The sequence below is a fragment of the Xyrauchen texanus genome, chromosome 24 (genome assembly GCF_025860055.1).
Source record: "Xyrauchen texanus isolate HMW12.3.18 chromosome 24, RBS_HiC_50CHRs, whole genome shotgun sequence".
Classification (NCBI taxonomy): domain Eukaryota; kingdom Metazoa; phylum Chordata; class Actinopteri; order Cypriniformes; family Catostomidae; genus Xyrauchen; species Xyrauchen texanus.
Genome location: NC_068299.1, coordinates 12,275,325 through 12,288,570, shown reverse-complemented (window position 1 = coordinate 12,288,570; position 13,246 = coordinate 12,275,325). Strand labels below are relative to the sequence as shown.

The following is a 13,246-nucleotide window of genomic DNA, read 5'->3' as shown; positions in this document are numbered from 1 at the left end:
GTACAGAGATGATGATATTTGCTAAACTCCAACCCTTACCCTCTCAGAAACCTGTTGATAGTAGTAGATTTGAAATAAATTATAAGGTGGTCAATCTATGACCATTTCAATTGACGAGGGCCATTTCAAATGTCATCACAAGTAGGTTTTTGACAAATTTGACTGTGTTTCAGGACATTTAAAAAAATTGGCCAAACCTGTGCTTACACACACATGTGTGCTCTATGGCAGTAGTATTTCTACAAAGGTAGGCTTTTGCCAAGTGTCCCAGTTCAAGTCAAGGCTGGACCTGTCCAAATGCTTTTTTTAGCCTATAAAAGTTTATAAGATGTGTCCTTTATTGGGTGGATGACTTGGAGGTGTGCTTGTAAATAAAAGGGACTATTCAAGGTTCATGTGCACCAGTTTAGTTCCACCTCTAAACAAACACACCTGAACCAGCTAATCAAAGTCTTTGGGGTTCAAAGAGAGATCAGAGGTAGACATGTCCGTACCGGAAATGAGCATGTTACTTACTCTTCTAAGGAATGGGCTATGGTTGGCCTGTCACCCAACAACCCACTAGTCAGTTAATGAACTCGAATAGTGAGTTTATCTAAAAATATTTGTTTTTTCAGAATTTTTGTAGCTTTCCATTACTGTTGTACCATGAACCAGGCGCTATTTGATATTTTATGTGAAGTGGTAATTTAGACCAATTAGATTTAGCCAAATAAACAGAAACCAACTGATTGTCAGATTGTCCACATCGCTTGTCGTGGTTGGAGTATATTAGCATGGAAAAGAAAAGTACACCTTGTTAGACTGTCAGCATGGTATTTAGCTATAAGAATCTGTCCATCACACTACCGAAGGGCTGCACTTTGCGTCCGTACAGTTTATTGCAAAGTAATGCATAAAGACCAGCCCAATTCAACATATAGCTCTCGAGCAATCTATTGCGGCCCGCATTATGATTTCATCATAAAAAAATAAACACTCACCAACCACTTTATTAGGTCCACGTTTATACCTACTTATTCATGCACTTATCTAATCAGCCAATTGTGTGGCAGCAGAGCAATGCATAAAATCAAGCATATATGGGTCAGGAGCTTCAGTTAATGTTAAAATCAACCATCAGAATATGGAAAACAATTTTATCTCAGCGATTTTGACCGTTGCATGATAATTGGTGTCCTGAGATTTCACGCACAACAGTCTGTACAGTTTACTCAGAATGGTGGCAAAAAAATTATTAAAAAATCCAGTGAGCGGCAGTTCTGCGGATGAAACAGCTGATGAAAGAGGTCAACGGAGAATGGCCAGACTGGTTCGAGCTGACAGAAATGCTATGGTAACTCAGATAACCACTCTGTACAATTGTAGTGAGCAGAATAGCATCTCAGAATGCACAACATATCAAACCTTGAGGCAAATGGGCTTAAAAAAATAGAAGACCATGTCAGGTTCCACTTCTGTCATCCAACAACCGAAAGCTGAGAAATTAGAGAGAAAAAATAATGAGAAGGAATAATTAATTATTATACAGTATACTAAATAAACTGGCCATCAAGGCTACAGGGATCCATCTGTGATCAGTAGCCCTGACCTAGTCGGTAACTGGTGAACTTGGCGGAAAACCAGCTTAATTATACAGACCTTAAGTAGGACCACTTGTCAGTTGTAAAAATTTGTAATTGTGCACAGCCCTAACTTTGATCACCCTCTTAAACACAAGTTTCATGAATAGGAGTGGGCCTGTTGAAACATGTGCAAAAATACATACAGCAATACATTCAATTAAGCTCTACTCTTAAACCTAGTGGGAGTTCCAGCAAAGAAGGTGCACCCATTATAAATAATACTAAGAAGTTAATAAACAACCCAAAGAACACAAGAGGACGTGATTGATTAGGGAAGAGCGATTGCAGTGGAATTGTTTCCCTGGTGACCAATTTTCACAAGCTGCTGCAAGCAAGCCGTAAGCCTGATCCGGTACTAATGAACTGACAGATCCGAAATAATAATCTAGATGCAGGATCATAAGTCATTGCAGAAGTGTAATAATGTCAGCCTTGTTAATTAAGGCGGCGGTTTGATATAAATGCCCCAGTCTAATGAATAAAAAAGTCATGTTGCTGGTCATGGATATAGTGGCATAACTGTATCGAGCTAAAACAACTAGTGAACTTTGAGCATTCTTAGTTGTGTATCCTGCACATTGACGCTGTTACAACCTCCACGGTTTAGATGTGCTTAGTCAGACACAGCTTGTGCGGTTGTGTGTGTGTGTGTGTTTACACTACTTGATATTGAGATAACATTGTTAAAAACTGGAGCTCTGTCTCTGCCCTGAGTAAAAGAAGTTTAGATATTGTACACACAATTATTTCTGATCAATATGTGCTCATGTACAGCAAATGGATGTGCATGTTCCTATTTGTTTTGTTTTATTTTGTTTTGTTTTGTTTGTATCTTATGCTCTATTGAGTCAGTACGCAGGCTGTAGATGTAAAGGATATCTTCAAATGTTTTCTTCTATTTATTGCTAGGGGCCAAATCTGGGAAAAGATTAGCATGTATTTCATTGAACATGTATTAATTGATTTTGCTGAAATGGTGTGATTGTTTATGAAAGAGGACAATTGCCTTTTGGATGATAATTCCAATAGAGATTGTTACTTCAATACACATTATAAAAACTATATTACAAAAAATAATCAGAAAACACTGTTTGAGACATAAAAATATTCATAATATAAAACATACAAAATAAATAGTTTGATGATAAACTGGTCAGTGCCATTTAATACACTTGATAACCTAGGTTAAAATTAAAAGAATATTCCAGGTCCAATGCAAGTTAAGCTCAATCGACAACATTGTGGCATAATGTTGATTACAACAAAAAAAAGTGTCTACTCATCCCTTCTTGTTGTCTTGTTGCGTCACTTTTGAAACGGTGAGTATTTAAAATTTTTTGGATTGGCTCCATTGACTTCCATTGTAAGTGCCTCACTGTAACCCAGAATTGGACAAGTTCAACATCATGCCACAGGTTCTGTTGATTGAGCTTAACTTGAAACCGAAATAATACTTTAACATGACAATGCAGTCACAACCCGTTGCTTCTGTAATGTGATAAGTCACAACCCGTTGCTTTCTGCATATCGCGGTGCCGTTTTGTGGTCCGTTCTGCATAACACAGCGGCACATTGTTGCTTATCTTGGCCAATTAGGCACGTTTCGCAGCCGAACCATTGGTCCGCTCGGTTCTCCCGATGGCCAGTGCGCCCCTGATCAGCCCAAAAGTGCGTCATCCCACCGGGAAAATGCCCGATATGCCAGATTCCCAGTCCAGCCCTGGGCTGGCCTTGATTTTATCTTTTGGAAATGTATTAAATTGTGAAAAATTTCTGTTATAAAATAGAGGTCAAATAGTGACGTTTGAGTCTTAAGACATTTGTAATGATGTGTGGTTTGTCAAGATGTCAAGTATTTGATGGTTTTATCGTGCTGTAAATAATGACATTCTTTCTTGCATGGAACACAAAAGATGATGTTAGACAGAATGACAGTCTACAGCAAGTCACCATTTACTTTCATTTAATGGAAATAAAATGCAATAAATACAAATGTGACTAAATCATTTTGTCTCTTTTCTGTTCCATGGAAGCATGACTGAATGACTGAATGTTATATGGGTTTAAAACAAAACGAGTGTGAGTAAAAGATGGCAGAACTTTCATTTTTGTGTGAAGTATCCCTTTAAGGTAGCCTTAAAAGTTCCCATAACTGACACAGAACAGGACATCAAGAAAAACATTCCAGCATGATGGACAGTCACAATATATGGTTGTGTTGAGCATGTTTTTATTTGAACTCTACTGAGGCTCGGCTGAGTGTGCTTACATTGTTTTGAGCAGAGCTGTTCCACCACTCATCATGGGTATTTGAGCCAGAGCGAGACGTACACCTGGAAAGGTCGAAAGCTTTAGTGAAAGACTCCGCTCAAATATTGATTTTGACAGCCAGAGCCTTGACACAAAACTGTAAAATAATAAACAGCTATACAAAGCCCCTCCTTTCTGGAAAAACAGTGAGAAAATGCCAAAACATGAAAGAAAATATGAGTGTACAGTCTGGATTCAGCTTATGTGCATCTGCTGGATAATGTCACATCATCTGCCATACCGGTGTGATGTTTTAATTGTAACAATAAGTTATGGTTTGTAATCAGAGGTGCACAGCTCTGCAGGAGGCTCATCTGTTCCTTGAAAAGCTCGACTGCCTTTGATTTGTGCAGCTGTCACCTGAAATGATATCTGCATTGTTTTGTTTTTGTTTTACCTCTAATGATCTGTTAGTGAAGCATTATTGCAATTACAGTCTGCTTTGTGTTAAACCTCTCGCCAAAACACAAAACCTCATTTGATATGGAAAATACCTACTTTTAGCACTTCAAACATTTTTAAAACAAAGCCTTATTAGCAGCATTTTAGAGTGCCATTAAACAGCTTGTGAGTTGGTCAGAGTGACAGCATTAATGCTGCTCACAACAGCATTCACACCTTTGTATCACTTATTTGTTGAATGGTTTCTACTTTTCTAATCTACATCCAAACAAATGGCTGTGTTCGGAAATGATAGGGAAATTTGCATTTGTCATAATGCTGCATTAACGCAGTGGTCACACATTTTTGGTGATAAATGCTGCGCTAAAAAACAGATTCAGCTGGTTTGTGGAGACAAATGAGAGCTTTGAATAAATATCTCCTCTTTACTGTTTATTAATATACTAAAAATGATGAATGTGGAACAGGCGCGTGGAACACATTTTTGTGGAAAAATTATGGTTCTCGCCGCTCTAAACCAGCTCTTGAGTAATACATCTGGTGCAAAGTGCTGCAGAGCAATACCTATTACAGTATGGTACGTTTTTAATCTTTTAAAAATATGGCCATAAATATCGGAGTTGCTCTGGTCTTTTTTGTGGCACATAAGAAAACTACTAGTTTTACTAGTACCATATATACAATTTATCAGTTAATAGACAAATACACACAAACAAACACACCTGAATAAACAATGCAAAGATTTAAATACCTTTATTCTTTTATTTATTTTTTATTTTTTGTATGCTTTGGTCATAAAGCTAGCTTCCTTTCCGGATCATATTTATGACCCAAAATGAATTAAAAGTTCATGAAAACATATGTGGAAATCTTATTGAAAAGGGCTCCCAGTTGAGTTTAGAAAGTCCTGCCAAGCAAAAGAAGTTTAAATATTAAACCAGTAGAGTCTTAAATGTTCATTGCAGTTCCAAAATGTGGTACAAAAAAGGGACTTTGGAAGTATCACTATCACCCGTTTCTAATAATGCAAAATTCAGCACCTTGTTTTTTCCCCCAACTTTCATTGACAAGTTAAATGCAATGTGTGTAATTGTTTTGATTTTGAAATGTTATTTCTTATGCAGACTATAAGTATGCAATTTTTAGGCTGATTTCCCTGAAAAGTGTAAACACTGTGGCTCTATAGAACTATCAAATCATTGCTCAGCTTTGAGTAAAAAAAGTTAAAAGAAATAAATAAAAAACTAGGTGTGCTACAAAGGTGTCAAAGCCTTTATTTAACCGGGCTACAATATCTAAAACATATATAATGGCTAACGCATTTTTGCTAAGAAATCCTTCATCAGGGTAGTGGGAGAGCTCATGAAACCTGTTAGTAAAAATTTTTTAGTTTGTATTTTTGCAATTCTTTTTGATGACAAAAGAGTCACAGAATTATGCAGTCTGGTCTAATAAGCCGCTTTTCCAACATCGGGCTGAACGACTCTCAGCGCAAAACCGTTCTGTGCCGATCCGAGCCAGCTGGGGAGGTTAAGGTTTCTTTTTCCACTGTGGTACGTAACAGATCTGTCTTTGATCTGTCAAGGGGTGGGATATAATAGGCTACAAGTGAACGGTCAGTTCTTGAATTTCATGTGTTGGTAGGAGGAATAATGGGCAAGCGTAAGGATTTGAGAAACTTTGACAAGTTCAAAATTGTAATGGCTAGACCACTGGGTCAGAGCATCTCCAAAACGGCAGGTCTTGTAGGGTGTTTCCAGTATGCAGTGGTTAGTACCTATCAAAACGTGGTCCAAGGAAGGACAACTGGTGAACCGGAAACAGGGTTATGGGCGCCCAAGTCTCATTGATGCACGTGGGGAGCGAAGGCTAGCCCGCCTGGTACGACCCCACAGAAGTGCTACTGTAGCACAAATTGCTGAAAAACGTATTGCTGGCCATGATAGAAAGGTGTCACAGTGCAGTGCTGTGTATAGGAATTGTTTGAGGAACATGACAAAGGTGTTGGCTTTGCCTCCAAATGCCTCTGGGATGTGCAGGACCAACTAGTCCGATCCATGGAGACCCCACCTCGCACCTTAAAGGACTTAAATATCTGCTGCTAACGTCTTGGTGCCAGATACCACAGGACACTTTCAGAGGTCTTGTGGAGTCAATGCCTCGATGGGTCAGAGCTATTTTGGCAGCACAAGGGGGACCTACACAATATTAGTCAGTTATAATGTTTTGGCTGATTGGATTATTAATATGAAAATAGTAGATTAGAATATATTGATGTATTTTGAGTTTAAAGGAATAGTTCACCCAAAAATGTATAATTTACTAAGTTCAAAGTTCAAAGTTCAAAGTACCTTTATTGTCCCACAAGGGGAAATTGAATTTGCAGCAATGCTCAACATAAAACACATAACATACAACAACACTCACCAACAAAACCAACCAGCAAAGAAGGAATTCACATTAGCGCCCAATATACATAATGTATAATAAATAAATAAGTAAAATACAGGACACCGTCAAGTGCAAAAATGCAACTTGTGCAAGTTAATATGAAGTGCTAATTGCCATTAAGGTGCCTCACAGCTGCCGAAATGAAAGATATGTGCATCCTCTTTGTTCTGCATCTAGGAACTCGATAACGCCGCTCAGAGGGCAAAAGCTCAAACTCTGTTCTAAGGGGATGATCCTGTGAATGAGCTATAGCTCTAACTTTCCTCTGTACCTGTTTTATGTATAACTCCCCTGGTTGAGCCTGACTTCCCCTGGAAATCTTGCTCGCCACTTTGACCAGACTACCAAGTCTGTTTTTATTTGTCAGGAGAGGCTTCCAAACCAAGCAGATATGCAGAAAGATAAAACCGATTCAATAAAAGCACGATAAAACAGAATCATCATGTCTGATCGAAACATTAAAAGTATTCATTTTCTTAAGAAAGTACATTCTTTGTTGGAATTTCTTTGAGACAGCATCAACCAACGGTTCAAAACACAGTTTGTTATCTAGAATGACTCCAAGATATTTGTATGTCTCCACGGGCTCAATATCCATGCCCTTAATAACCGTGACTGTAGGGGAAGGTGGTGACCTGCGAAAGTCAATGATCATATCCTTAGTTTTAGATACATTCAGCTGTAAAGATGAACTATCACACCACTCTACAAAGTCACTAAGGACTGGCCCATGGTCCCGCTCATTCCCTGATAGCAAGCTGACAATAACAGAATCATCAGCAAACTTAAGTATGTATCTATCTTGGTACAAACTGCGACACTGGTTTGTATACAGGATGTACAGGAGAGGAGACTTACCCTTGATTTACTAACCCTTAAGCATTCCCAGATGTTTATGACTTTCTTTCATCAGCTTAACACAAACTTAAGATTTTTAAAAAAATATTTCAGCTTGTTTTGTTTATTCAATGCAAGTGAATGGGTGCCAAACATTTTATGCTCCAAAATGCACACAAGTCAGTATTAAAGTAATCCATAAAACTCCAGTGGTTAAATCAATAACTTCAAAAGTGAAATGAAATGGGTGAGAAACGGACACTAACATTCTTCTTGTGTTTATCGTGATTCACATTATTCATGCATATCGCCGCCCGGGAGAAGAATTTCTAGCAAAAAATGACTTGTATTTTGATCTGTTTCTCACCCACACATCATATCACTTCTGAAAATATGGGTTAAACCACTGGAGTCACATAGATTACCTTTATGCTGTGTTAATGTGCATTTTGGAACGTCACAATTTTGGCACCATTGACTTGCATTGTCTGGACATACAGAGCTGAGATATTCTTCTAAAAATCACAATTTATGTTCTTCAGAAGAAAGAAAGTCATACATATCTGGGATTGCATATGAGTGACTAAATTATGAGAGAAATTGTATTTTTGGAGAAACTATTCCTTTAAATGAGCTTTTTATCTACTGTCTACTCCACAGAAATAGACAACTTCGTCACATAGTGAAAACATGACTTTGCAAAACTTGTTATACATGTCTCCAAATAAGATCAGGCTGGAAATTGAGTAAGCATGCATCTCCTCCTCTTTGTCACTGCATATCATTAACACAGCGTGTATGAACCTGGGACATTTGACGTTACACGATCGTTTAAAGTGAAACTGGAGCGTTTTGCATTCACTATCAAAGTTTATACTTGTTCGTTTATTTTTTCGCAGGAGTTTGGCGTGAGCCTCCGCTGACAGCGTGTGCATCAGAGCGCTTCACGTCCTCTTCAGGAGTTTGTTGACCTCCATGGAGCTGCTCAGTAACGCTCGGATACGGAGTTCAACTGAATGAAACACAAATGCACCGTTCATGGCATATATATGTATTAAAATGTGATTGGAATTTGAACGCCCAATAATTGCAGTTGTCTCAAAGAATTGCTGATAGATCAAATAACTGTGATCGGAGAGTTGTTTAATAATTGCGACAGGCCTAGCATTAATCTTAAAAACCTCATCTGAAGAACATTTGACTCACTTTTAGTGCCACACAGTGAGTGTTTCATTTTGGAGCTGATATGTGTAAAGAACCACGTCATATCATTTTGCAAAAATGTCACCACAGACAGGTAATTGTCATGAGATCAGGCTGGAATTAAATGACACAGTTCACCTTTAACTGAATCATCATAACAGACCAAAAGCACCATTTCAAGTGCTTCAACCCAAGGTTATGTTTGTCCCTCAGGAATAACCAGGACATCATAAAGCCCAGACTCATAAGTGGATCAATTATAATTTTCATGAGTATTGAATTATAGTGCACAGCATGCTCTCCATGCATCATATAGACTTATGTACAGGTCCCAGATGCCCATTCTCTTCAAGCTACAGAATGGGTGCTGGCATACTGAAATATGGCTGCCACTTAATTTACTGTCAGATTAATTAGATCAACAGCAGACGACAGGCAGAACTTTGCTTTTGTAAATTGAAATGCTGTTTGACAATATCTTTCTCCCTCGGTGCACATCAAATGCAGGTGGGAAAACCTACAGGTGTTGATATCGCTGTTCTGTTATTGTACAGTATATGAATATTTGTTGTCTGTCTCAAATGGAGTTACATGTTTTGTCCACAAGTCATGTTGTCAAACCGGCACTCCTTCAACAAGAACACGGTCTATCTCAACAGGAAAACGTATTCATTTCATCCTGTTCTTTGAAGTGATGAAGCTGGTTTCATAGAAGTGATTCTGCATAGCCCAGAGATAAACATGTTCGCTCTGTAAGAAGCAGCGCCCAATGTCTTTAGGCCCTTTAATATATATTTGATGTTTGGAGAAAGTCTGGATTAGCAATTATCCCCACCGGCTTTAATGAAACATTCTATGTATAATGAATTCCAAATTTCTTGGAAAAGCACAGTTCATGTTAATTTTATAGTGTTTGGTTTATTGAAACTCATGTATGTTATCAAACTGCAAGCAGTAAATGAAAAAACTCAAAAACATTTTATAGCCTGCCCCACTGAACTCTGTACATGTACATTTATGCATTTGGCAGATGCTTCTATCCAAAGCGACTCAAAGGGTGCATTCAAAATATAATCCATGCTGTTGACATTGGTAGTACCATGCTCTACCAGTTGAGCTTCAAGAACAATTAAATGGAAAGATTGACAAATTGAGTTTGTATAACTGTTAAAGACGTTTTCTCCTCCCTGATTGGTTTTGGGTCCGAATTTGCGTCCTAGAAATGCTTGTATTTTCAGAGTTTGCTTACTTTTTGCCTCTTTTCTCTTTACAGGCATTTCCATGCATATCAACAGGAATTTATGGTAAGGAAAATATCTATTTTACCCTCAAACATCTTCATTGTGTGTGTGTGTGTTTGTGTGTGCGTGCGCACACTTGAGTCTCTGTGTGTGTCTGTGCACACATACATGTATAAATGTGCATGTAGACGCATGTGTGCATGATGGATCATAAAAACATGTATGTTCAGTATGTGAGCGCATAATTTAGGGATGAACCAGCCAATTGTAAACCAATGACTTTGACAATCTTTTCATGCATTGACTTCCTTGCAGCGTTGCTTTGATTTTCAAAATTGCCTCTCCTTTTCATGCTTCTAGAAAGCAGTGCCTTCAAGTGTGCACGTGTGTGTATTCCCGTTTGATATTTGTGTCCCTCACATGCAGGTGAGCTACGGATGTAACTCTGCGCCTATAGTTGCAATATTCCATCACTTAAAAAGTGCCGATGAGTTATAAGCACATTAGAATAGAACACTTTGCTTGCTGCAACTTCATTATGTGCTCTATTCTATAAATAATCTGTAGCTCCAATGCGCCTCGTGCATTGCAAAGACTGAGTAATTGTTCAGATCATTAAAGAGTGAGAAGGCGTTTACTCACAAAGTAATCGGAGCATTTGCACATATCATGATAAAAAAAAGTTTTTCTTTTGGTGAAAGCTATTTAATTTCAGACACTTGAGGTAAATGTGGTAGTTATGAATGTTTGCATTTGTGATTGTTCCCACATAAGCATTGTACTAACCAGGGGTGTAAGTTTTATAAACTTTATAAATCAGCGTAGATCATGAATATTGCCTAGTGTTGATTATATATTAGTTGATGTAATTTATTTTTTGCACCACAACCAAAAGTGTTTCCACAGTCTTGTAAAAAGCTGGACATTTAAAAATTCAGATTTGTAGGCAAGGATAAGTAATGGAAATTATAACTATATTTTGTTTTTGTAACGCAGACTCAGGTTGGTTGGGATCCATGTGCGGTTTTATTGAAAAACAGGCAAGCTCAGATAATACAGGCAAGGGTCTGGTGCAGGCAAACAGAGTAAAGCAGAGAGGCTGAAGAGTAATCTGGGACAGGCTAAGATCAGGGCGGGCAGCAAACAAACGTAGTCAGGCAGGCTAGTGTCTAAGGGCAGGTGGCTAACAAACAGGAACGGAGAGAAGCTAGATCGGTACACGGAAGACTAGAGAGGTAAACAATAATGCTTGGTAATGTCGCCGGGCAGAACAAGACTTCGCAAGGAAGGAAACAACTGGCGTGATTAAATAGGGTGAGGTAATGGGCAACAGCTGGGGCGAGTAATTAGTACTCGGGTGAATGCGGTCTCCGGCGGCTCGAGGAGGAGGCGCCTCCAGCCGTGTCTGTGACAGAGCCCCCTCCTGTGAGCGGCTCCTGACGCGAAGATGCGACCCACGCCGAGGTCTCCCCGAGGTCGAGGGGCCGGTCGTTCCGGTTGGTCCGATGGTACTCTGAGATGAGGTTTGGGTCGAGGATGTCATTGGTGCCGACCCAGGACCTTTCTTCCGGGCCGTACCCTCCCAGTCAACCAGGTACTGCATCTGACCTCGGTGGCTTCTGGAGTCGAAGTAGTCTTCGCACCAGGAAGGCCTCCTCGCCACCCACGATCAGGGAGGGGGTCTGAGTGTGGCTCCTCCTCGCCCCCGGTCGCTGGTCGGTTTCAGTAGGGAGACATGGAAAGAGGGAGAGATACGGTAATTAGTGGGGAGTTCGAGACGGAAGGTAACAGGGTTAATTTTCTTTTGATCTTAAAGGGGCCTACGTACCTAGGGCCGAGTTTTCTGCAGGGCTGGCGGAGGCGGAGGTCTCGGTGGAGAGCCAAACCCATTGGCCTGGGGCGTAGTCGGGCCCGGACGGCGGTGACGGTCGGCTTGTGACTTTGTGCGGTCCACGGCCCGCTGTAAGTGGACGTGGGCTTGGTCCCAAACTGCTTCGCTGCGCTGCAGCCAGTCGTTAATGGCGGGACCTCCGAGGGTTCTCCGGACCAAGGGAAGAGAGGAGGCTGGTACCCCAGGGTGCATTGGAAGGGGGTCAGTTTGGTGGATGGTTTGAGCAAGGAGTTCTGGGCGTATTCAGCCCACGGAAGGAACCTGCTCCAGTCCGACTGATTGTTGTGACAGTAAGTTCAGCAGGAATCTGATGATTTCCTGGTTCAGCCTTTCCGCCTGTCCATTGGACTGGGGGTGGTAACCGGAGGTGAGGCAGAGGTTGATATTTAGGAGACGGCAGAAGGCCTTCCAGACCCTGGAGGTGAACTGGGTCCCCCGGTCCGAGACAATTTCTTCGGGCAGACCGTAGAAGCGGAACACGTGTTGGAACAGGTGTTCGGGCGGTTTGGAGGGCAGTGGGCAGCTTGGGCAGAGGTATCAGGCGGCAAGCCTTGGAGAACCGATCCACAACCGTGAGGATGGTGGTGTGCCCCTGGGAGTTGGGTAGGTCGGTTATGAAGTCCACAGCTATATGTGACCATGGACTGACGAGGAATGGGGAGAGGTTGGAGCAGGCCGGCCGGTGGTTGTTTTGGAGACTTAGCTAGGTTGCAGACCGGGCACTTCTTGACGAAGTCGGCGGTATCCTCGGTAGGGTCCCCCACCAGAAGCGGTTACTCAGAAGGCGGGTGGTTGCTGTGATTCCGGGTGGCCGGAACTTGGGGAGTCGTGCACCCAGCTGAGTACCCTCTCCCGGAGGCTGGGGGGTACGAAGGTCCGATCCGCAGGGCACTCAGGAGGAGGTGGGACTGAGACTTGAGCCTGGGTAATGTCGGACATTAGATCCCACTGGACAGGAGCCAGGAAGAGCTCGGGTGGTACGATGGGCTCGACGGCCAGGGTTTGGGCAGTGGTCTCGTGTTGACGGGAGAGGGAGTCTGCCTTGGTATTCTTGGAACCCGGGAGGTAGGAGATGTTGAAGTTGAAGCGGGTGAAGAACAGGGCCCAACGAGCCTGTCTGGGGTTGAGCCTCTTGGCGGAGCGGAGGTACTCAAGGTTTCGGTGGTCCGTCAAGACCTGGAACGGTTCCCTGGCCCCCTCCAGCCAGTGACGCCATTCTTCCAGGGCTACTTTTATGGCTAGCAGTTCCCGGTTTCCAACGCCATAGTTTTGCTCGGCGGGGGTGA

At 41.3% G+C, this 13,246-nt stretch overlaps 1 protein-coding gene across 1 annotated transcript in view; it reads left to right on the top strand.

Annotated features, from left to right (window-relative positions):
- Positions 1-13,246, top strand: part of LOC127618298 (neurofilament medium polypeptide-like) — a 741,913-nt gene that overhangs the window by 496,167 nt on the left and 232,500 nt on the right. The window contains exon 5 of the mRNA XM_052090681.1: positions 10,102-10,132. The gene's annotated coding sequence lies outside the window, so the exon portion shown is untranslated. The remainder of the gene's footprint in view (positions 1-10,101; positions 10,133-13,246) is intronic.